The 22,168-nt window shown below is 55.2% G+C and overlaps 1 long non-coding RNA gene across 2 annotated transcripts in view; it reads right to left on the bottom strand.

The window, feature by feature from the left end:
• The window catches only part of LOC145530008 (uncharacterized), an 86,257-nt gene extending 64,664 nt beyond the window's left edge, over window positions 1-21,593 (bottom strand). The window contains exons 1-3 of one of the 2 annotated variants that reach the window (XR_014071405.1): window positions 21,409-21,593; window positions 13,755-13,866; window positions 6,101-6,212 (exon numbers count right to left, since the gene is read on the bottom strand). This is a non-coding gene — a long non-coding RNA (uncharacterized LOC145530008). Of the gene's footprint in view, window positions 1-6,100; window positions 6,213-13,754; window positions 13,967-21,408 lie in introns of those variants that run through there. The other variant, XR_014071406.1, reaches the window with a different exon arrangement.
• Window positions 21,594-22,168: the final 575 nt, after the last annotated feature.

Below are 22,168 nucleotides of genomic sequence, written 5' to 3'. Positions count from 1 at the left end.
CCTCAGGCCTGTGTGACGCTGGATGAGGCCTCTGTTTCCCGGTGGCTCTGAGAGATGGACAGGGAGGAAGGGGAAGAGAAATCACTTGCATTTCTAATACTCACAGCAAAGTCTTCCAATGAGAAGGGAATTATCACCCCCACTGACAATGCCATTCACTGAAGTGATACCCACGAGTCCATCTAACCCAGAAGGGAAGGAAGGACCTGTTCTCACAAAACGGCGAGAGATGGAAGAAGGAAGATCAAGCCCACACCAACCACTGGAAAGAGAAGCTGTGCTCAGGGCTTGAAAGAATTCCTATTGGGAAAATGATGTCACAGCCCCACAAGGCAATCCACAGCTTCGATGCTATTCCTCCCAAAATGCCAATGCATTTTCGCACCGAACAAAGAATTGCAAAAGGGGTACGGAAACAGAAAAGAGCCTAAATTGTCAATACAATCCGACGAAAAAGCCCCGATACGGATATCCAAGGTTGTGTGAAAGGAAATTAGACGACCAAACTAGGATCCTCAGGAGAGTATCGGAGAAGGCGATGGCGACCCACTCCAGTACTCTTGCCTGGAAAACGCCCTGGACGGAGGAGCCTGGTAGGCTGCAGGCCATGGGGTCGCGCAGAGTCAGACACGACTGAAATGACTTAGGCGCAGCGGCAGCAGCAGGACAGTATGCTATTGGGAATACAACAACACACACAGATCCAGATCGATGGAATAAAGTTGAGGGTCCAGAAACAAACCCCGGCATCCATGGTCAACTCATCTCTGACACAAAAGGGGAGAATATCCAAATGGGAACAAGAAAGCCTCTTCAATAAATGTCCATGGGAAAACCAGACAGCTACATCTGAAGAACGCTATTGGTTTTGATCTCACACCACCTCAATATTGGGGAAAAACCTCACCCTAAAGACTGATGTCATGAGACAGCTAGAAAGAAGCGTAGGTCAAAGGCTCCTTAACATCAGAGTCTCCTTGCCATTTGCTGGGCGGAGGTAGAAATGGGTCTCTTCAAGTAAGGGAAAGAGGAAAACGAAGTACGCCAATGGGTTTCCATCCAATGGAACCTCTTCACAACAGAGAAGCTAAGCATTCAGAAATGCAAAAGATGGGAAACGGAACATGAGAGACTCCTTGCAAGTGGTGTATCTGAGAAGGGGTTCATATGGAAAGAGACGAAGAATGCACAGCACTCAGATTCCAAGAAACACCACCACCACCCTTGACCCTTCCCCCATGACCAACTCCGACCTAAAGCCTTTCTCTCCCTCTAACCTATCCCTAAAACATAACCCTCATCTAATCATATACATGTGCATTCCTAGCATCCATCCATCCACACACGAGAGAGAAAGAGGAAGACACAGACTGAATCGAGAAGGGAAAAGAGAGGGACACAGACAGAGAGAGACACGGAACCAAAGAGAGGAAAGGAGTCGACGGTCCAGACTTTTCATCAATCTGTCTCGAAGGTAGAAGCAATGACAGCGCCCATCCACCCCAGAAGGGGGAAAAGGACGGAAGGTTTGGAGAGGAAAAGACAAGAACGCAGGGAGCCATTAGAAGCTCAGCCACCCGCAGAAGCCGAGCTGGGACACTTGAACAGAATCTCAATGGAAACAGAGGACCAGAAAGTTGGCTACTCTTTTCTATAAGAGAGGGAGACCTTCGAGTCTTCCTTTCGCGCCTCCAACTTGGATGCGGGGTCTCAAAACACTCAGGAGGGGGAGTGCCTTTTCCTGGGTACCACGGCGCATCCAGGCCTCGTTCTGCCCCATTCTGTGCTGTGTCAGCCCTGGATGGAGTCTTTCTTTCTGAAGTCTCAGCGCACAAGCTCCACGTGATATCGGCCCCAGGTGGAAAGGCATGGAGCTGCTCGTAGGCCGACAGACCTAGGAAGCAGATGGGAGAATGACCCCCACTCTCCAGATGGAGAGACTGGGGAAACCCTGAGGGGCATACGCTTGTCCAGGGCCACACCACTTATGAGAAGAAGGAGCCTGGTCTGAGAGCAGCGGGGTCCTCGGAGCTCAGGCCCTGGCTGCACCCAGGCCTCCCCAGGGCTGTGGGCTGGGCTGTGTGGCTGTCACTGTGCCTGCACATGGCCTAAGGGGGGTGGTCGAGCAGTCAGAAACCCAGAGATTCCCTTGGGAAGTTTTGGGGAAGGGACCTCAGCACGAACCCCAGGAAATGATGTCACCTGCCGGCAACAGAACCCAACAGAACCCGCAACCCGTGTATCCAGGCCTCCAGAGCGGAGAGGAGCCCCCAGCCAGATCACTTGCTGCCAGGATGTTCTGCTGTTTGCCCCTGCCCAGAGGCCGGGGCCTCAGGAGAGCTCACAGGCAGTGTGCGTGGGCACCCTGTCGACGTTGGCTCAGGGCACCCCCGAGAGGCCTCTGGCCCTTTGCCCGGAGAAACAGAAAGGTAACACGGGGAGCCCCAGGCCGGGCCAGCCCACCTCTCCCATGCCACCCGGAAACACCGGGTCCTTTGCCTGTGTGTGTGGATGCGGGTTTCTCGGGGTGTGTCTCCCTCAAGGAAGCCCAGGCGGATGTGGGGTCAGAAGCCTGCGGGCAAGTTGTGTCCACACCCCAGGGGAGAGCAGGCTGGCTGGGATGGGGAGAGTGCGGGCAGCGCCGGCCGCCCAGGCTGGCCTCACACCCTCAGGTGGGTCTCTTTCCTCCCGGGTGGGGATCTGAGCAGACACACGTCTCTGACCCTTCTGGGAAGAGAAGTTCGAGCAGGCAGAAGCAGCGGCTCCACTGGCCAGGCCCAGCTCGGAAAAGTCCCAGCATGGCTGGCTGACGGTCACTGTCGTTGCAGAGCTTCCCACGTGATGAGGCCGAGGACGGGGACACCCCGTCCACCTCCCGGAGGGAGGGGTCGGAGCACCACCCCCCCGCCCCTGAGGCCCAGTGCAGGCTCCAGGTGAGCGTGCCCACGGAGGCATCAGCCCCACCGGGGGCGAAGCGGAGGCGGGGAAGGCCTGCTGCCGAGACACCACACAGGATACACCCGGCGGCCCAGTCTGAGGCTGCCACGGAGCTCAGCACACCCGGCTCCGACCCAGAGTCCCGAGAACCCCAGCCTCTGAGGCAGCAGGAGGACCTGGAGCCCAGCACGCCAGAGCACAGAGGTGAGGACGCTGGGGCTGGTGCACGGGAGTGTGTGGGGAGGGGGTGCTGAGCTACACAGGGACGAGTCCCCGAAAGATGCTGCTGGGCCTGCAGCAAGCGCTGGCCTCACACCCCCACCCCCTTCTTGCACACTTCAGTCCCAAAAGACATCCGACCCTGGGTATTCTTTGGGAATCTCTTGGAAGCTTTCTGTCCCGGGATACGCACATGCCAAGGCTGGCCTGTGGGCAAACTTTGCTTCTCCCCCAGCTCTAGCACTGGCCTCCAACTGGAACCAGGCTCCACTTCCCAGACCTGTCCCTACAGAGGTGGTGGCTCCAGGTGCAGGACCCAGGGATCCACCGAGGGCAGATGGAGAACCGAGACTTGCCCTCGCAGAGACACCAGGCCAGCTGGGTTCTGGCCAGCACACCGGGCAGATCGGATCTCCGTGCCTGCAGGACCCCCAGCCCCAGGCACTGATGTCCCACCCCCTCAGCCAGAACCTCCACCTCCACGTGCACCTGTACCTGCTCGGGCTTTGGCAGGAGAACCCGAGGCAGAGGAGGAGTCACCGCCTCGGCAGGGAGAGCCTGCCCTGGCTCCCGCGCAACACCCAGACGCCGACGATGACTCACCCACCCCTGCAGGAAGAACGAGCCCCCGCTCTGGACAGAGACCCAGAGCCCTTGCCGGAAACACCACGTCCAGGGGAGCGGTCGGCTCTGCCGCCTCCATCCCTGTCGGCTCACCGTGGACGCTGTCAACTCGGTCTGCCCCCAGGGGACATGGAGTTCCTTTCCCCTGAACTGCTTTGCATTTGGTTTGTTTCCACCTTTCTGGTGATGTTTTATTTTTTGTATGGTTTCCTGTATTTTTGTTGGTTAAGTTGGGAACTTGTTGGTTAAGTTAGTAAACTTTTTCATCATTGTTGCAATTTGGGAACACTGTTGTGTAACTCTGGTGATACTGTGTTACCATCACCACTTTGTGGTTTCAGACCCGTTTGATCTTTATGCCCCACCCCCCAACAAAGCCTGGATTCAAGGCAAGCACGCCCTGTTCATCCCTCCCCCCGATCCTGAACACAATTTCATCTTTTCTTTCTGCATTCCTTCCTATATTCTTGGTGTCCCCAATCAATGACTCTCAGTGAAATGACTGAAGGAGTTTCTTTCGGACTCTCCACCTACTGTAAGACTCCATTGGAGAGTTCTCATTTTTATGTCATTTGAACTAGCCTTTGATAGCTGACAGGACGGTGTACGTCCTTTCAAGATATCATGTGCCAAACGAAGCCCTTTTGGCAAATGCCATCATTATCTCCAGGCAGGCATTGCTGTTTGAAGGGTGACATCTCAGCCAGAAGGCAGAGGCTGAGCTCCTCTTGTTGCACCAGCTCCCAAAAGAAGCCAAGAAAGGGAGCTGGAACAACAAACCACCCCAACGCCCAGGAAAGCGTTCTTCACGACAGAAGGCTAGAAAATGACCCAACAACCTTGTGGCCCAGAACCCCTCTAGAAAAATCACTGTTCCATAAAAAAGAGAAACACGTGGGAAGTTCCAAGGAGAGGCAATGCCCATGGCCAGTGTACTTTAGAGACGGCCTGACCGCTCCGGGGAAGACACGCACCGACGGAACCCCTTGGGAAACAGCAGTGAGAGTCCTCACCGTCGTAAGGGTTTCCTCTGGGGACAACCTGCCCTGGGCACCACATGAGGGAGCAGACCGGCTTCTCTTCCTCTGCTCCCACACCATTCACTCATGAAGGCAGCTCAGGTGTTCTCATGCCCTGCCTGCCTGCCTGCCTGCCTGCCTGGCTCATCCGTGAGCTGTGACCACCTCCAGGGCAGGACTCCACCTTCTCCTCTCTGTGTACCGTGAATCTGCACACAGTGGGCTTTCAGAACCTTAGGAGACTTGAGCCATTCCCACTCGAGCCAGAACCCTCCCCAGGAAGGAAAACGGCTGTGGGGTCATTTTGGCCCCAGCACTGGTTCCGAAAGCCTGGCGGCTCCTACAGCCTCTACGGTGTGAAGAGGGAGGTCCCTTTTGACAGAGCTTTCCGGCTGTCAGATCTAAGCTGTTGTTTCACTGTCAGCTGTGTCTCTTCCGTTGCAGCCAGGTGGGCCACGCTGCTCCAAAGGGGCTCACAAGCTGAGTGGCAAGGGAGGTATTGAGAGGACAGGGATGGCTACAACGTGCTGCAAACTGAGTGAGGGTCCCCACAATCCTCAGCAAAGGTCTGTGGTGTGCAAGTGGGGAGTAGAGGGCCCCCAAGTTCCAAAGGAAGGGAGGTACTCGGGAGCTAAAGCCCTTGGCTGCTGTGGTAGCAGCTGCAGATGGCAGCTCGTCCACAGTGCACTTCGAATGAGGTCATATGAGCGGGACTCTGGAAATGGCTCCGAAATCAAGAGAAAGGGGTCAGGGTATGTGGGAATCCGGCGGGGGTGGGGGGTGGATGAAGGAAGGTGTCCTTCCTCTCTCCAGTGCAATTTGGTTTGGTGAGTCTCAAAGCTACCAGATGGCACTTCCCAAGTCAGGCCCCCGCAGGAATCAGGGTGGGCTGCGTGCCTCGGCGCCTGCTACAGGGACAAGCCACACCAGTGGCCTCCCTGAGCTCAAATGGCCGGATCTGGGGGTTCTGTCTGGGTGCACACCTCCTTGCTCTGGCCAAGTTCCCCCCTTCTCTGAGCACCAGCTTCATCCTCTCGAATGAGGACATCGATTGCTACCTTGGCACGTTACTCTCTTCATCCTGTGAAGACTCATTAGGCTTATCCTACAATTACTAGCTGGCCCGAAGAGATATCTCCTGAATCCAGATTAAGCTGGAGTCTCCCAGGCTCATCTGGCATGTCTTCCCTGAAGTCTGCCAAAACCCACACCCTTGCATTTCCAGGGACTCCCCTTAGCCAGCTGGGCAGAAAACCCAGCATGGTTCAAACAAGCTGACAGACAAGCGGGAGAGGACTCACGGGCAGACGGCCTCCCTCAGGTCTCGGGTGGAGCTCTGGGACCACAGCAGCAGCGGGCCATCCCAGCCCCTGGGCTCAGCAGCGCCCTCATTCTCAGGCCGGCGGCTCTGCCCTGAGGGGAGCAGGAAGGTCACCAACTGCCGCAGGCGGACCTCAAGCCCCTCCCACTGCTGGAGCCTGACCTCCCCCGGCCCCACCCCTTCCCCTACCCCAGCAGAACGAGAGCTCGTCTTCCCCTGGCTTCCAACGTGAGGCCCGGCCCCGGGCCCCGATTGGGCACTGCCCCAGTCCGGAGCCAATCACAGTGGCCAGGGAGGTGGAACGCACCGATTGGCCAGGGCCAGGTCATGTGACCATACTCCCCAGGAAACTCAAATATTACCAAGATTCCCTAACAAACCAATGAACAAAATTATCCAGTAAAGGCAAACCGTACTTTTTAATGAGGCCAATGTCACAGAAAAAAAAAAAAATCCTTCACAATGAACTGCTCAAGGAAGCTACTAAATAAGCTTTCAGAAAAGTTAAGACGTTTTTTTTTTTTTTAATAGGGTGACGGAGAGCTATACCTTTCCCATCTATGTGAATTTAGGTTTAAACTAGATTTCCCTCGGCTATTATATAAGACAAAAAACCCCACATCACCCCCTTTCACTCCCCCCACCCCCAAAAAGTGTTTTAGTCTATTGAATTTTTGTGTCCTCAGTTGTGTCTGATTCACGGCAACTCACGAACTCTACACAGCCAGGCTCTTCCGTCCATGGAATTCAGGGCAATTTTTTTCTGTCACAGCAAATGCCCACCCTGGGTGATCCAAAGGCAAGGGCTCAGAGGCTCCTGAGAGACTAACTCCTTTCAGCTGAGCACAGAGCTGGCTCCTCACTGGGATGCCTGTGGCCTGGGGCTCCCAGAGGGGAGAGCAGCACTCGCCCCACCGTGTGGTCACTGCTGGAAGTGCAGGCTGCTCCTCACTCCCCCTTGACAGTGTCCCTGAGGGCAGAACAGTGTGAATCTACTCAAGGTGGAAACGCAAACTCCGATGCAACCAAACTTCCCACAAGGTCTCCAAAACCACTCAGGAACAGGGAATTGGAAACTGCAGGGCATGACATGAATGGAGATGGAGACTTGACACCTTACACCGAGTTCACTTCCAGTTATCCCTAGACAAAGTTTCCATGAAAACTTGTCACAAATCTAGAAGAACAATGAGCAGAAACCGGACACGTGCTTTGAGTCTTCACACACAAAACAAAAAGGCAGCCCACAAAACAACCCAGAGAATACAGTGGACTTTGCAAAATCAAAGATATCTACTGTGGGAAAGACCTCATTACCAAAGCAAAAGACAGGTCATACATCGCGAGACGAATGAGTGGAAACACAAAGCTTCTCAAGGATGTGTCTCCAAACAGTCAAAGAACACCAACACGACAAGCCTGTGAAAACTAGGGAAAGGTCTGAAGGGACACCAGACTGAGGAAGACACACACAGAGTATCCCGGATGATGTCCAGCACTGAGGGCCTGAAGAAACAACAGTCTAGTTGCACTCCCTCAGGCCTGTGTGACCCTGGATGAGGCCTCTGTTTCCCGGTGGCTCTGAGAGATGGACAGGGAGGAAGGGGAAGAGAAATCACTTGCATTTCTAATACTCACAGCAAAGTCTTCCAATGAGAAGGGAATTATCACCCCCACTGACAATGCCATTCACTGAAGTGATACCCACGAGTCCATCTAACCCAGAAGGGAAGGAAGGACCTGTTCTCACAAAACGGCGAGAGACGGAAGAAGGAAGATCAAGCCCACACCAACCACTGGAAAGAGAAGCTGTGCTCAGGGCTTGAAAGAATTCCTATTGGGAAAATGATGTCACAGCCCCACAAGGCAATCCACAGCTTCGATGCTATTCCTCCCAAAATGCCAATGCATTTTCGCACCGAACAAAGAATTGCAAAAGGGGTACGGAAACAGAAAAGAGCCTAAATTGTCAATACAATCCGACGAAAAAGCCCCGATACGGATATCCAAGGTTGTGTGAAAGGAAATTAGACGACCAAACTAGGATCCTCAGGAGAGTATCGGAGAAGGCGATGGCGACCCACTCCAGTACTCTTGCCTGGAAAACGCCCTGGACGGAGGAGCCTGGTAGGCTGCAGGCCATGGGGTCGCGCAGAGTCAGACACGACTGAAATGACTTAGGCGCAGCGGCAGCAGCAGGACAGTATGCTATTGGGAATACAACAACACACACAGATCCAGATCGATGGAATAAAGTTGAGGGTCCAGAAACAAACCCCGGCATCCATGGTCAACTCATCTCTGACACAAAAGGGGAGAATATCCAAATGGGAACAAGAAAGCCTCTTCAATAAATGTCCATGGGAAAACCAGACAGCTACATCTGAAGAACGCTATTGGTTTTGATCTCACACCACCTCAATATCGGGGAAAAACCTCACCCTAAAGACTGATGTCATGAGACAGCTAGAAAGAAGCGTAGGTCAAAGGCTCCTTAACATCAGAGTCTCCTTGCCATTTGCTGGGCGGAGGTAGAAATGGGTCTCTTCAAGTAAGGGAAAGAGGAAAACGAAGTACGCCAATGGGTTTCCATCCAATGGAACCTCTTCACAACAGAGAAGCTAAGCATTCAGAAATGCAAAAGATGGGAAACGGAACATGAGAGACTCCTTGCAAGTGGTGTATCTGAGAAGGGGTTCATATGGAAAGAGACGAAGAATGCACAGCACTCAGATTCCAAGAAACACCACCACCACCCTTGACCCTTCCCCCATGACCAACTCCGACCTAAAGCCTTTCTCTCCCTCTAACCTATCCCTAAAACATAACCCTCATCTAATCATATACATGTGCATTCCTAGCATCCATCCATCCACACACGAGAGAGAAAGAGGAAGACACAGACTGAATCGAGAAGGGAAAAGAGAGGGACACAGACAGAGAGAGACACGGAACCAAAGAGAGGAAAGGAGTCGACGGTCCAGACTTTTCATCAATCTGTCTCGAAGGTAGAAGCAATGACAGCGCCCATCCACCCCAGAAGGGGGAAAAGGACGGAAGGTTTGGAGAGGAAAAGACAAGAACGCAGGGAGCCATTAGAAGCTCAGCCACCCGCAGAAGCCGAGCTGGGACACTTGAACAGAATCTCAATGGAAACAGAGGACCAGAAAGTTGGCTACTCTTTTCTATAAGAGAGGGAGACCTTCGAGTCTTCCTTTCGCGCCTCCAACTTGGATGCGGGGTCTCAAAACACTCAGGAGGGGGAGTGCCTTTTCCTGGGTACCACGGCGCATCCAGGCCTCGTTCTGCCCCATTCTGTGCTGTGTCAGCCCTGGATGGAGTCTTTCTTTCTGAAGTCTCAGCGCACAAGCTCCACGTGATATCGGCCCCAGGTGGAAAGGCATGGAGCTGCTCGTAGGCCGACAGACCTAGGAAGCAGATGGGAGAATGACCCCCACTCTCCAGATGGAGAGACTGGGGAAACCCTGAGGGGCATACGCTTGTCCAGGGCCACACCACTTATGAGAAGAAGGAGCCTGGTCTGAGAGCAGCGGGGTCCTCGGAGCTCAGGCCCTGGCTGCACCCAGGCCTCCCCAGGGCTGTGGGCTGGGCTGTGTGGCTGTCACTGTGCCTGCACATGGCCTAAGGGGGGTGGTCGAGCAGTCAGAAACCCAGAGATTCCCTTGGGAAGTTTTGGGGAAGGGACCTCAGCACGAACCCCAGGAAATGATGTCACCTGCCGGCAACAGAACCCAACAGAACCCGCAACCCGTGTATCCAGGCCTCCAGAGCGGAGAGGAGCCCCCAGCCAGATCACTTGCTGCCAGGATGTTCTGCTGTTTGCCCCTGCCCAGAGGCCGGGGCCTCAGGAGAGCTCACAGGCAGTGTGCGTGGGCACCCTGTCGACGTTGGCTCAGGGCACCCCCGAGAGGCCTCTGGCCCTTTGCCCGGAGAAACAGAAAGGTAACACGGGGAGCCCCAGGCCGGGCCAGCCCACCTCTCCCATGCCACCCGGAAACACCGGGTCCTTTGCCTGTGTGTGTGGATGCGGGTTTCTCGGGGTGTGTCTCCCTCAAGGAAGCCCAGGCGGATGTGGGGTCAGAAGCCTGCGGGCAAGTTGTGTCCACACCCCAGGGGAGAGCAGGCTGCCTGGGATGGGGAGAGTGCGGGCAGCGCCGGCCGCCCAGGCTGGCCTCACACCCTCAGGTGGGTCTCTTTCCTCCCGGGTGGGGATCTGAGCAGACACACGTCTCTGACCCTTCTGGGAAGAGAAGTTCGAGCAGGCAGAAGCAGCGGCTCCACTGGCCAGGCCCAGCTCGGAAAAGTCCCAGCATGGCTGGCTGACGGTCACTGTCGTTGCAGAGCTTCCCACGTGATGAGGCCGAGGACGGGGACACCCCGTCCACCTCCCGGAGGGAGGGGTCGGAGCACCACCCCCCCGCCCCTGAGGCCCAGTGCAGGCTCCAGCTGAGCGTGCCCACGGAGGCATCAGCCCCACCGGGGGCGAAGCGGAGGCGGGGAAGGCCTGCTGCCGAGACACCACACAGGATACACCCGGCGGCCCAGTCTGAGGCTGCCACGGAGCTCAGCACACCCGGCTCCGACCCAGAGTCCCGAGAACCCCAGCCTCTGAGGCAGCAGGAGGACCTGGAGCCCAGCACGCCAGAGCACAGAGGTGAGGACGCTGGGGCTGGTGCACGGGAGTGTGTGGGGAGGGGGTGCTGAGCTACACAGGGACGAGTCCCCGAAAGATGCTGCTGGGCCTGCAGCAAGCGCTGGCCTCACACCCCCACCCCCTTCTTGCACACTTCAGTCCCAAAAGACATCCGACCCTGGGTATTCTTTGGGAATCTCTTGGAAGCTTTCTGTCCCGGGATACGCACATGCCAAGGCTGGCCTGTGGGCAAACTTTGCTTCTCCCCCAGCTCTAGCACTGGCCTCCAACTGGAACCAGGCTCCACTTCCCAGACCTGTCCCTACAGAGGTGGTGGCTCCAGGTGCAGGACCCAGGGATCCACCGAGGGCAGATGGAGAACCGAGACTTGCCCTCGCAGAGACACCAGGCCAGCTGGGTTCTGGCCAGCACACCGGGCAGATCGGATCTCCGTGCCTGCAGGACCCCCAGCCCCAGGCACTGATGTCCCACCCCCTCAGCCAGAACCTCCACCTCCACGTGCACCTGTACCTGCTCGGGCTTTGGCAGGAGAACCCGAGGCAGAGGAGGAGTCACCGCCTCGGCAGGGAGAGCCTGCCCTGGCTCCCGCGCAACACCCAGACGCCGACGATGACTCACCCACCCCTGCAGGAAGAACGAGCCCCCGCTCTGGACAGAGACCCAGAGCCCTTGCCGGAAACACCACGTCCAGGGGAGCGGTCGGCTCTGCCGCCTCCATCCCTGTCGGCTCACCGTGGACGCTGTCAACTCGGTCTGCCCCCAGGGGACATGGAGTTCCTTTCCCCTGAACTGCTTTGCATTTGGTTTGTTTCCACCTTTCTGGTGATGTTTTATTTTTTGTATGGTTTCCTGTATTTTTGTTGGTTAAGTTGGGAACTTGTTGGTTAAGTTAGTAAACTTTTTCATCATTGTTGCAATTTGGGAACACTGTTGTGTAACTCTGGTGATACTGTGTTACCATCACCACTTTGTGGTTTCAGACCCGTTTGATCTTTATGCCCCACCCCCCAACAAAGCCTGGATTCAAGGCAAGCACGCCCTGTTCATCCCTCCCCCCGATCCTGAACACAATTTCATCTTTTCTTTCTGCATTCCTTCCTATATTCTTGGTGTCCCCAATCAATGACTCTCAGTGAAATGACTGAAGGAGTTTCTTTCGGACTCTCCACCTACTGTAAGACTCCATTGGAGAGTTCTCATTTTTATGTCATTTGAACTAGCCTTTGATAGCTGACAGGACGGTGTACGTCCTTTCAAGATATCATGTGCCAAACGAAGCCCTTTTGGCAAATGCCATCATTATCTCCAGGCAGGCATTGCTGTTTGAAGGGTGACATCTCAGCCAGAAGGCAGAGGCTGAGCTCCTCTTGTTGCACCAGCTCCCAAAAGAAGCCAAGAAAGGGAGCTGGAACAACAAACCACCCCAACGCCCAGGAAAGCGTTCTTCACGACAGAAGGCTAGAAAATGACCCAACAACCTTGTGGCCCAGAACCCCTCTAGAAAAATCACTGTTCCATAAAAAAGAGAAACACGTGGGAAGTTCCAAGGAGAGGCAATGCCCATGGCCAGTGTACTTTAGAGACGGCCTGACCGCTCCGGGGAAGACACGCACCGACGGAACCCCTTGGGAAACAGCAGTGAGAGTCCTCACCGTCGTAAGGGTTTCCTCTGGGGACAACCTGCCCTGGGCACCACATGAGGGAGCAGACCGGCTTCTCTTCCTCTGCTCCCACACCATTCACTCATGAAGGCAGCTCAGGTGTTCTCATGCCCTGCCTGCCTGCCTGCCTGCCTGCCTGGCTCATCCGTGAGCTGTGACCACCTCCAGGGCAGGACTCCACCTTCTCCTCTCTGTGTACCGTGAATCTGCACACAGTGGGCTTTCAGAACCTTAGGAGACTTGAGCCATTCCCACTCGAGCCAGAACCCTCCCCAGGAAGGAAAACGGCTGTGGGGTCATTTTGGCCCCAGCACTGGTTCCGAAAGCCTGGCGGCTCCTACAGCCTCTACGGTGTGAAGAGGGAGGTCCCTTTTGACAGAGCTTTCCGGCTGTCAGATCTAAGCTGTTGTTTCACTGTCAGCTGTGTCTCTTCCGTTGCAGCCAGGTGGGCCACGCTGCTCCAAAGGGGCTCACAAGCTGAGTGGCAAGGGAGGTATTGAGAGGACAGGGATGGCTACAACGTGCTGCAAACTGAGTGAGGGTCCCCACAATCCTCAGCAAAGGTCTGTGGTGTGCAAGTGGGGAGTAGAGGGCCCCCAAGTTCCAAAGGAAGGGAGGTACTCGGGAGCTAAAGCCCTTGGCTGCTGTGGTAGCAGCTGCAGATGGCAGCTCGTCCACAGTGCACTTCGAATGAGGTCATATGAGCGGGACTCTGGAAATGGCTCCGAAATCAAGAGAAAGGGGTCAGGGTATGTGGGAATCCGGCGGGGGTGGGGGGTGGATGAAGGAAGGTGTCCTTCCTCTCTCCAGTGCAATTTGGTTTGGTGAGTCTCAAAGCTACCAGATGGCACTTCCCAAGTCAGGCCCCCGCAGGAATCAGGGTGGGCTGCGTGCCTCGGCGCCTGCTACAGGGACAAGCCACACCAGTGGCCTCCCTGAGCTCAAATGGCCGGATCTGGGGGTTCTGTCTGGGTGCACACCTCCTTGCTCTGGCCAAGTTCCCCCCTTCTCTGAGCACCAGCTTCATCCTCTCGAATGAGGACATCGATTGCTACCTTGGCACGTTACTCTCTTCATCCGGTGAAGACTCATTAGGCTTATCCTACAATTACTAGCTGGCCCGAAGAGATATCTCCTGAATCCAGATTAAGCTGGAGTCTCCCAGGCTCATCTGGCATGTCTTCCCTGAAGTCTGCCAAAACCCACACCCTTGCATTTCCAGGGACTCCCCTTAGCCAGCTGGGCAGAAAACCCAGCATGGTTCAAACAAGCTGACAGACAAGCGGGAGAGGACTCACGGGCAGACGGCCTCCCTCAGGTCTCGGGTGGAGCTCTGGGACCACAGCAGCAGCGGGCCATCCCAGCCCCTGGGCTCAGCAGCGCCCTCATTCTCAGGCCGGCGGCTCTGCCCTGAGGGGAGCAGGAAGGTCACCAACTGCCGCAGGCGGACCTCAAGCCCCTCCCACTGCTGGAGCCTGACCTCCCCCGGCCCCACCCCTTCCCCTACCCCAGCAGAACGAGAGCTCGTCTTCCCCTGGCTTCCAACGTGAGGCCCGGCCCCGGGCCCCGATTGGGCACTGCCCCAGTCCGGAGCCAATCACAGTGGCCAGGGAGGTGGAACGCACCGATTGGCCAGGGCCAGGTCATGTGACCATACTCCCCAGGAAACTCAAATATTACCAAGATTCCCTAACAAACCAATGAACAAAATTATCCAGTAAAGGCAAACCGTACTTTTTAATGAGGCCAATGTCACAGAAAAAAAAAAAAATCCTTCACAATGAACTGCTCAAGGAAGCTACTAAATAAGCTTTCAGAAAAGTTAAGACTTTTTTTTTTTTTTTAATAGGGTGACGGAGAGCTATACCTTTCCCATCTATGTGAATTTAGGTTTAAACTAGATTTCCCTCGGCTATTATATAAGACAAAAAACCCCACATCACCCCCTTTCACTCCCCCCACCCCCAAAAAGTGTTTTAGTCTATTGAATTTTTGTGTCCTCAGTTGTGTCTGATTCACGGCAACTCACGAACTCTACACAGCCAGGCTCTTCCGTCCATGGAATTCAGGGCAATTTTTTTCTGTCACAGCAAATGCCCACCCTGGGTGATCCAAAGGCAAGGGCTCAGAGGCTCCTGAGAGACTAACTCCTTTCAGCTGAGCACAGAGCTGGCTCCTCACTGGGATGCCTGTGGCCTGGGGCTCCCAGAGGGGAGAGCAGCACTCGCCCCACCGTGTGGTCACTGCTGGAAGTGCAGGCTGCTCCTCACTCCCCCTTGACAGTGTCCCTGAGGGCAGAACAGTGTGAATCTACTCAAGGTGGAAACGCAAACTCCGATGCAACCAAACTTCCCACAAGGTCTCCAAAACCACTCAGGAACAGGGAATTGGAAACTGCAGGGCATGACATGAATGGAGATGGAGACTTGACACCTTACACCGAGTTCACTTCCAGTTATCCCTAGACAAAGTTTCCATGAAAACTTGTCACAAATCTAGAAGAACAATGAGCAGAAACCGGACACGTGCTTTGAGTCTTCACACACAAAACAAAAAGGCAGCCCACAAAACAACCCAGAGAATACAGTGGACTTTGCAAAATCAAAGATATCTACTGTGGGAAAGACCTCATTACAAAAGCAAAAGACAGGTCATACATCGCGAGACGAATGAGTGGAAACACAAAGCTTCTCAAGGATGTGTCTCCAAACAGTCAAAGAACACCAACACGACAAGCCTGTGAAAACTAGGGAAAGGTCTGAAGGGACACCAGACTGAGGAAGACACACACAGAGTATCCCGGATGATGTCCAGCACTGAGGGCCTGAAGAAACAACAGTCTAGTTGCACTCCCTCAGGCCTGTGTGACCCTGGATGAGGCCTCTGTTTCCCGGTGGCTCTGAGAGATGGACAGGGAGGAAGGGGAAGAGAAATCACTTGCATTTCTAATACTCACAGCAAAGTCTTCCAATGAGAAGGGAATTATCACCCCCACTGACAATGCCATTCACTGAAGTGATACCCACGAGTCCATCTAACCCAGAAGGGAAGGAAGGACCTGTTCTCACAAAACGGCGAGAGACGGAAGAAGGAAGATCAAGCCCACACCAACCACTGGAAAGAGAAGCTGTGCTCAGGGCTTGAAAGAATTCCTATTGGGAAAATGATGTCACAGCCCCACAAGGCAATCCACAGCTTCGATGCTATTCCTCCCAAAATGCCAATGCATTTTCGCACCGAACAAAGAATTGCAAAAGGGGTACGGAAACAGAAAAGAGCCTAAATTGTCAATACAATCCGACGAAAAAGCCCCGATACGGACATCCAAGGTTGTGTGAAAGGAAATTAGACGACCAAACTAGGATCCTCAGGAGAGTATCGGAGAAGGCGATGGCGACCCACTCCAGTACTCTTGCCTGGAAAACGCCCTGGACGGAGGAGCCTGGTAGGCTGCAGGCCATGGGGTCGCGCAGAGTCAGACACGACTGAAATGACTTAGGCGCAGCGGCAGCAGCAGGACAGTATGCTATTGGGAATACAACAACACACACAGATCCAGATCGATGGAATAAAGTTGAGGGTCCAGAAACAAACCCCGGCATCCATGGTCAACTCATCTCTGACACAAAAGGGGAGAATATCCAAATGGGAACGAGAAAGCCTCTTCAATAAATGTCCATGGGAAAACCAGACAGCTACATCTGAAGAACGCTATTGGTTTTGATCTCACACCACCTCAATATCGGGGAAAAACCTCACCCTAAAGACTGATGTCATGAGACAGCTAGAAAGAAGCGTAGGTCAAAGGCTCCTTAACATCAGAGTCTCCTTGCCATTTGCTGGGCGGAGGTAGAAATGGGTCTCTTCAAGTAAGGGAAAGAGGAAAACGAAGTACGCCAATGGGTTTCCATCCAATGGAACCTCTTCACAACAGAGAAGCTAAGCATTCAGAAATGCAAAAGATGGGAAACGGAACATGAGAGACTCCTTGCAAGTGGTGTATCTGAGAAGGGGTTCATATGGAAAGAGACGAAGAATGCACAGCACTCAGATTCCAAGAAACACCACCACCACCCTTGACCCTTCCCCCATGACCAACTCCGACCTAAAGCCTTTCTCTCCCTCTAACCTATCCCTAAAACATAACCCTCATCTAATCATATACATGTGCATTCCTAGCATCCATCCATCCACACACGAGAGAGAAAGAGGAAGACACAGACTGAATCGAGAAGGGAAAAGAGAGGGACACAGACAGAGAGAGACACGGAACCAAAGAGAGGAAAGGAGTCGACGGTCCAGACTTTTCATCAATCTGTCTCGAAGGTAGAAGCAATGACAGCGCCCATCCACCCCAGAAGGGGGAAAAGGACGGAAGGTTTGGAGAGGAAAAGACAAGAACGCAGGGAGCCATTAGAAGCTCAGCCACCCGCAGAAGCCGAGCTGGGACACTTGAACAGAATCTCAATGGAAACAGAGGACCAGAAAGTTGGCTACTCTTTTCTATAAGAGAGGGAGACCTTCGAGTCTTCCTTTCGCGCCTCCAACTTGGATGCGGGGTCTCAAAACACTCAGGAGGGGGAGTGCCTTTTCCTGGGTACCACGGCGCATCCAGGCCTCGTTCTGCCCCATTCTGTGCTGTGTCAGCCCTGGATGGAGTCTTTCTTTCTGAAGTCTCAGCGCACAAGCTCCACGTGATATCGGCCCCAGGTGGAAAGGCATGGAGCTGCTCGTAGGCCGACAGACCTAGGAAGCAGATGGGAGAATGACCCCCACTCTCCAGATGGAGAGACTGGGGAAACCCTGAGGGGCATACGCTTGTCCAGGGCCACACCACTTATGAGAAGAAGGAGCCTGGTCTGAGAGCAGCGGGGTCCTCGGAGCTCAGGCCCTGGCTGCACCCAGGCCTCCCCAGGGCTGTGGGCTGGGCTGTGTGGCTGTCACTGTGCCTGCACATGGCCTAAGGGGGGTGGTCGAGCAGTCAGAAACCCAGAGATTCCCTTGGGAAGTTTTGGGGAAGGGACCTCAGCACGAACCCCAGGAAATGATGTCACCTGCCGGCAACAGAACCCAACAGAACCCGCAACCCGTGTATCCAGGCCTCCAGAGCGGAGAGGAGCCCCCAGCCAGATCACTTGCTGCCAGGATGTTCTGCTGTTTGCCCCTGCCCAGAGGCCGGGGCCTCAGGAGAGCTCACAGGCAGTGTGCGTGGGCACCCTGTCGACGTTGGCTCAGGGCACCCCCGAGAGGCCTCTGGCCCTTTGCCCGGAGAAACAGAAAGGTAACACGGGGAGCCCCAGGCCGGGCCAGCCCACTTCTCCCATGCCACCCGGAAACACCGGGTCCTTTGCCTGTGTGTGTGGATGCGGGTTTCTCGGGGTGTGTCTCCCTCAAGGAAGCCCAGGCGGATGTGGGGTCAGAAGCCTGCGGGCAAGTTGTGTCCACACCCCAGGGGAGAGCAGGCTGGCTGGGATGGGGAGAGTGCGGGCAGCGCCGGCCGCCCAGGCTGGCCTCACACCCTCAGGTGGGTCTCTTTCCTCCCGGGTGGGGATCTGAGCAGACACACGTCTCTGACCCTTCTGGGAAGAGAAGTTCGAGCAGGCAGAAGCAGCGGCTCCACTGGCCAGGCCCAGCTCGGAAAAGTCCCAGCATGGCTGGCTGACGGTCACTGTCGTTGCAGAGCTTCCCACGTGATGAGGCCGAGGACGGGGACACCCCGTCCACCTCCCGGAGGGAGGGGTCGGAGCACCACCCCCCCGCCCCTGAGGCCCAGTGCAGGCTCCAGGTGAGCGTGCCCACGGAGGCATCAGCCCCACCGGGGGCGAAGCGGAGGCGGGGAAGGCCTGCTGCCGAGACACCACACAGGATACACCCGGCGGCCCAGTCTGAGGCTGCCACGGAGCTCAGCACACCCGGCTCCGACCCAGAGTCCCGAGAACCCCAGCCTCTGAGGCAGCAGGAGGACCTGGAGCCCAGCACGCCAGAGCACAGAGGTGAGGACGCTGGGGCTGGTGCACGGGAGTGTGTGGGGAGGGGGTGCTGAGCTACACAGGGACGAGTCCCCGAAAGATGCTGCTGGGCCTGCAGCAAGCGCTGGCCTCACACCCCCACCCCCTTCTTGCACACTTCAGTCCCAAAAGACATCCGACCCTGGGTATTCTTTGGGAATCTCTTGGAAGCTTTCTGTCCCGGGATACGCACATGCCAAGGCTGGCCTGTGGGCAAACTTTGCTTCTCCCCCAGCTCTAGCACTGGCCTCCAACTGGAACCAGGCTCCACTTCCCAGACCTGTCCCTACAGAGGTGGTGGCTCCAGGTGCAGGACCCAGGGATCCACCGAGGGCAGATGGAGAACCGAGACTTGCCCTCGCAGAGACACCAGGCCAGCTGGGTTCTGGCCAGCACACCGGGCAGATCGGATCTCCGTGCCTGCAGGACCCCCAGCCCCAGGCACTGATGTCCCACCCCCTCAGCCAGAACCTCCACCTCCACGTGCACCTGTACCTCCTCGGGCTTTGGCAGGAGAACCCGAGGCAGAGGAGGAGTCACCGCCTCGGCAGGGAGAGCCTGCCCTGGCTCCCGCGCAACACCCAGACGCCGACGATGACTCACCCACCCCTGCAGGAAGAACGAGCCCCCGCTCTGGACAGAGACCCAGAGCCCTTGCCGGAAACACCACGTCCAGGGGAGCGGTCGGCTCTGCCGCCTCCATCCCTGTCGGCTCACCGTGGACGCTGTCAACTCGGTCTGCCCCCAGGGGACATGGAGTTCCTTTCCCCTGAACTGCTTTGCATTTGGTTTGTTTCCACCTTTCTGGTGATGTTTTATTTTTTGTATGGTTTCCTGTATTTTTGTTGGTTAAGTTGGGAACTTGTTGGTTAAGTTAGTAAACTTTTTCATCATTGTTGCAATTTGGGAACACTGTTGTGTAACTCTGGTGATACTGTGTTACCATCACCACTTTGTGGTTTCAGACCCGTTTGATCTTTATGCCCCACCCCCCAACAAAGCCTGGATTCAAGGCAAGCACGCCCTGTTCATCCCTCCCCCCGATCCTGAACACAATTTCATCTTTTCTTTCTGCATTCCTTCCTATATTCTTGGTGTCCCCAATCAATGACTCTCAGTGAAATGACTGAAGGAGTTTCTTTCGGACTCTCCACCTACTGTAAGACTCCATTGGAGAGTTCTCATTTTTATGTCATTTGAACTAGCCTTTGATAGCTGACAGGACGGTGTACGTCCTTTCAAGATATCATGTGCCAAACGAAGCCCTTTTGGCAAATGCCATCATTATCTCCAGGCAGGCATTGCTGTTTGAAGGGTGACATCTCAGCCAGAAGGCAGAGGCTGAGCTCCTCTTGTTGCACCAGCTCCCAAAAGAAGCCAAGAAAGGGAGCTGGAACAACAAACCACCCCAACGCCCAGGAAAGCGTTCTTCACGACAGAAGGCTAGAAAATGACCCAACAACCTTGTGGCCCAGAACCCCTCTAGAAAAATCACTGTTCCATAAAAAAGAGAAACACGTGGGAAGTTCCAAGGAGAGGCAATGCCCATGGCCAGTGTACTTTAGAGACGGCCTGACCGCTCCGGGGAAGACACGCACCGACGGAACCCCTTGGGAAACAGCAGTGAGAGTCCTCACCGTCGTAAGGGTTTCCTCTGGGGACAACCTGCCCTGGGCACCACATGAGGGAGCAGACCGGCTTCTCTTCCTCTGCTCCCACACCATTCACTCATGAAGGCAGCTCAGGTGTTCTCATGCCCTGCCTGCCTGCCTGCCTGCCTGCCTGGCTCATCCGTGAGCTGTGACCACCTCCAGGGCAGGACTCCACCTTCTCCTCTCTGTGTACCGTGAATCTGCACACAGTAGGCTTTCAGAACCTTAGGAGACTTGAGCCATTCCCACTCGAGCCAGAACCCTCCCCAGGAAGGAAAACGGCTGTGGGGTCATTTTGGCCCCAGCACTGGTTCCGAAAGCCTGGCGGCTCCTACAGCCTCTACGGTGTGAAGAGGGAGGTCCCTTTTGACAGAGCTTTCCGGCTGTCAGATCTAAGCTGTTGTTTCACTGTCAGCTGTGTCTCTTCCGTTGCAGCCAGGTGGGCCACGCTGCTCCAAAGGGGCTCACAAGCTGAGTGGCAAGGGAGGTATTGAGAGGACAGGGATGGCTACAACGTGCTGCAAACTGAGTGAGGGTCCCCACAATCCTCAGCAAAGGTCTGTGGTGTGCAAGTGGGGAGTAGAGGGCCCCCAAGTTCCAAAGGAAGGGAGGTACTCGGGAGCTAAAGCCCTTGGCTGCTGTGGTAGCAGCTGCAGATGGCAGCTCGTCCACAGTGCACTTCGAATGAGGTCATATGAGCGGGACTCTGGAAATGGCTCCGAAATCAAGAGAAAGGGGTCAGGGTATGTGGGAATCCGGCGGGGGTGGGGGGTGGATGAAGGAAGGTGTCCTTCCTCTCTCCAGTGCAATTTGGTTTGGTGAGTCTCAAAGCTACCAGATGGCACTTCCCAAGTCAGGCCCCCGCAGGAATCAGGGTGGGCTGCGTGCCTCGGCGCCTGCTACAGGGACAAGCCACACCAGTGGCCTCCCTGAGCTCAAATGGCCGGATCTGGGGGTTCTGTCTGGGTGCACACCTCCTTGCTCTGGCCAAGTTCCCCCCTTCTCTGAGCACCAGCTTCATCCTCTCGAATGAGGACATCGATTGCTACCTTGGCACGTTACTCTCTTCATCCGGTGAAGACTCATTAGGCTTATCCTACAATTACTAGCTGGCCCGAAGAGATATCTCCTGAATCCAGATTAAGCTGGAGTCTCCCAGGCTCATCTGGCATGTCTTCCCTGAAGTCTGCCAAAACCCACACCCTTGCATTTCCAGGGACTCCCCTTAGCCAGCTGGGCAGAAAACCCAGCATGGTTCAAACAAGCTGACAGACAAGCGGGAGAGGACTCACGGGCAGACGGCCTCCCTCAGGTCTCGGGTGGAGCTCTGGGACCACAGCAGCAGCGGGCCATCCCAGCCCCTGGGCTCAGCAGCGCCCTCATTCTCAGGCCGGCGGCTCTGCCCTGAGGGGAGCAGGAAGGTCACCAACTGCCGCAGGCGGACCTCAAGCCCCTCCCACTGCTGGAGCCTGACCTCCCCCGGCCCCACCCCTTCCCCTACCCCAGCAGAACGAGAGCTCGTCTTCCCCTGGCTTCCAACGTGAGGCCCGGCCCCGGGCCCCGATTGGGCACTGCCCCAGTCCGGAGCCAATCACAGTGGCCAGGGAGGTGGAACGCACCGATTGGCCAGGGCCAGGTCATGTGACCATACTCCCCAGGAAACTCAAATATTACCAAGATTCCCTAACAAACCAATGAACAAAATTATCCAGTAAAGGCAAACCGTACTTTTTAATGAGGCCAATGTCACAGAAAAAAAAAAAAAAATCCTTCACAATGAACTGCTCAAGGAAGCTACTAAATAAGCTTTCAGAAAAGTTAAGACTTTTTTTTTTTTTTTAATAGGGTGACGGAGAGCTATACCTTTCCCATCTATGTGAATTTAGGTTTAAACTAGATTTCCCTCGGCTATTATATAAGACAAAAAACCCCACATCACCCCCTTTCACTCCCCCCACCCCCAAAAAGTGTTTTAGTCTATTGAATTTTTGTGTCCTCAGTTGTGTCTGATTCACGGCAACTCACGAACTCTACACAGCCAGGCTCTTCCGT

Source organism: Giraffa tippelskirchi, chromosome 12, assembly GCF_054371585.1.
Source record: "Giraffa tippelskirchi isolate mGirTip1 chromosome 12, T2T-mGirTip1v1.2.pri, whole genome shotgun sequence".
Classification (NCBI taxonomy): Eukaryota; Metazoa; Chordata; class Mammalia; order Artiodactyla; family Giraffidae; genus Giraffa; species Giraffa tippelskirchi.
Note: the sequence above shows the minus strand (reverse complement) of the source record. Positions and strands in the feature narration are given on the sequence as shown.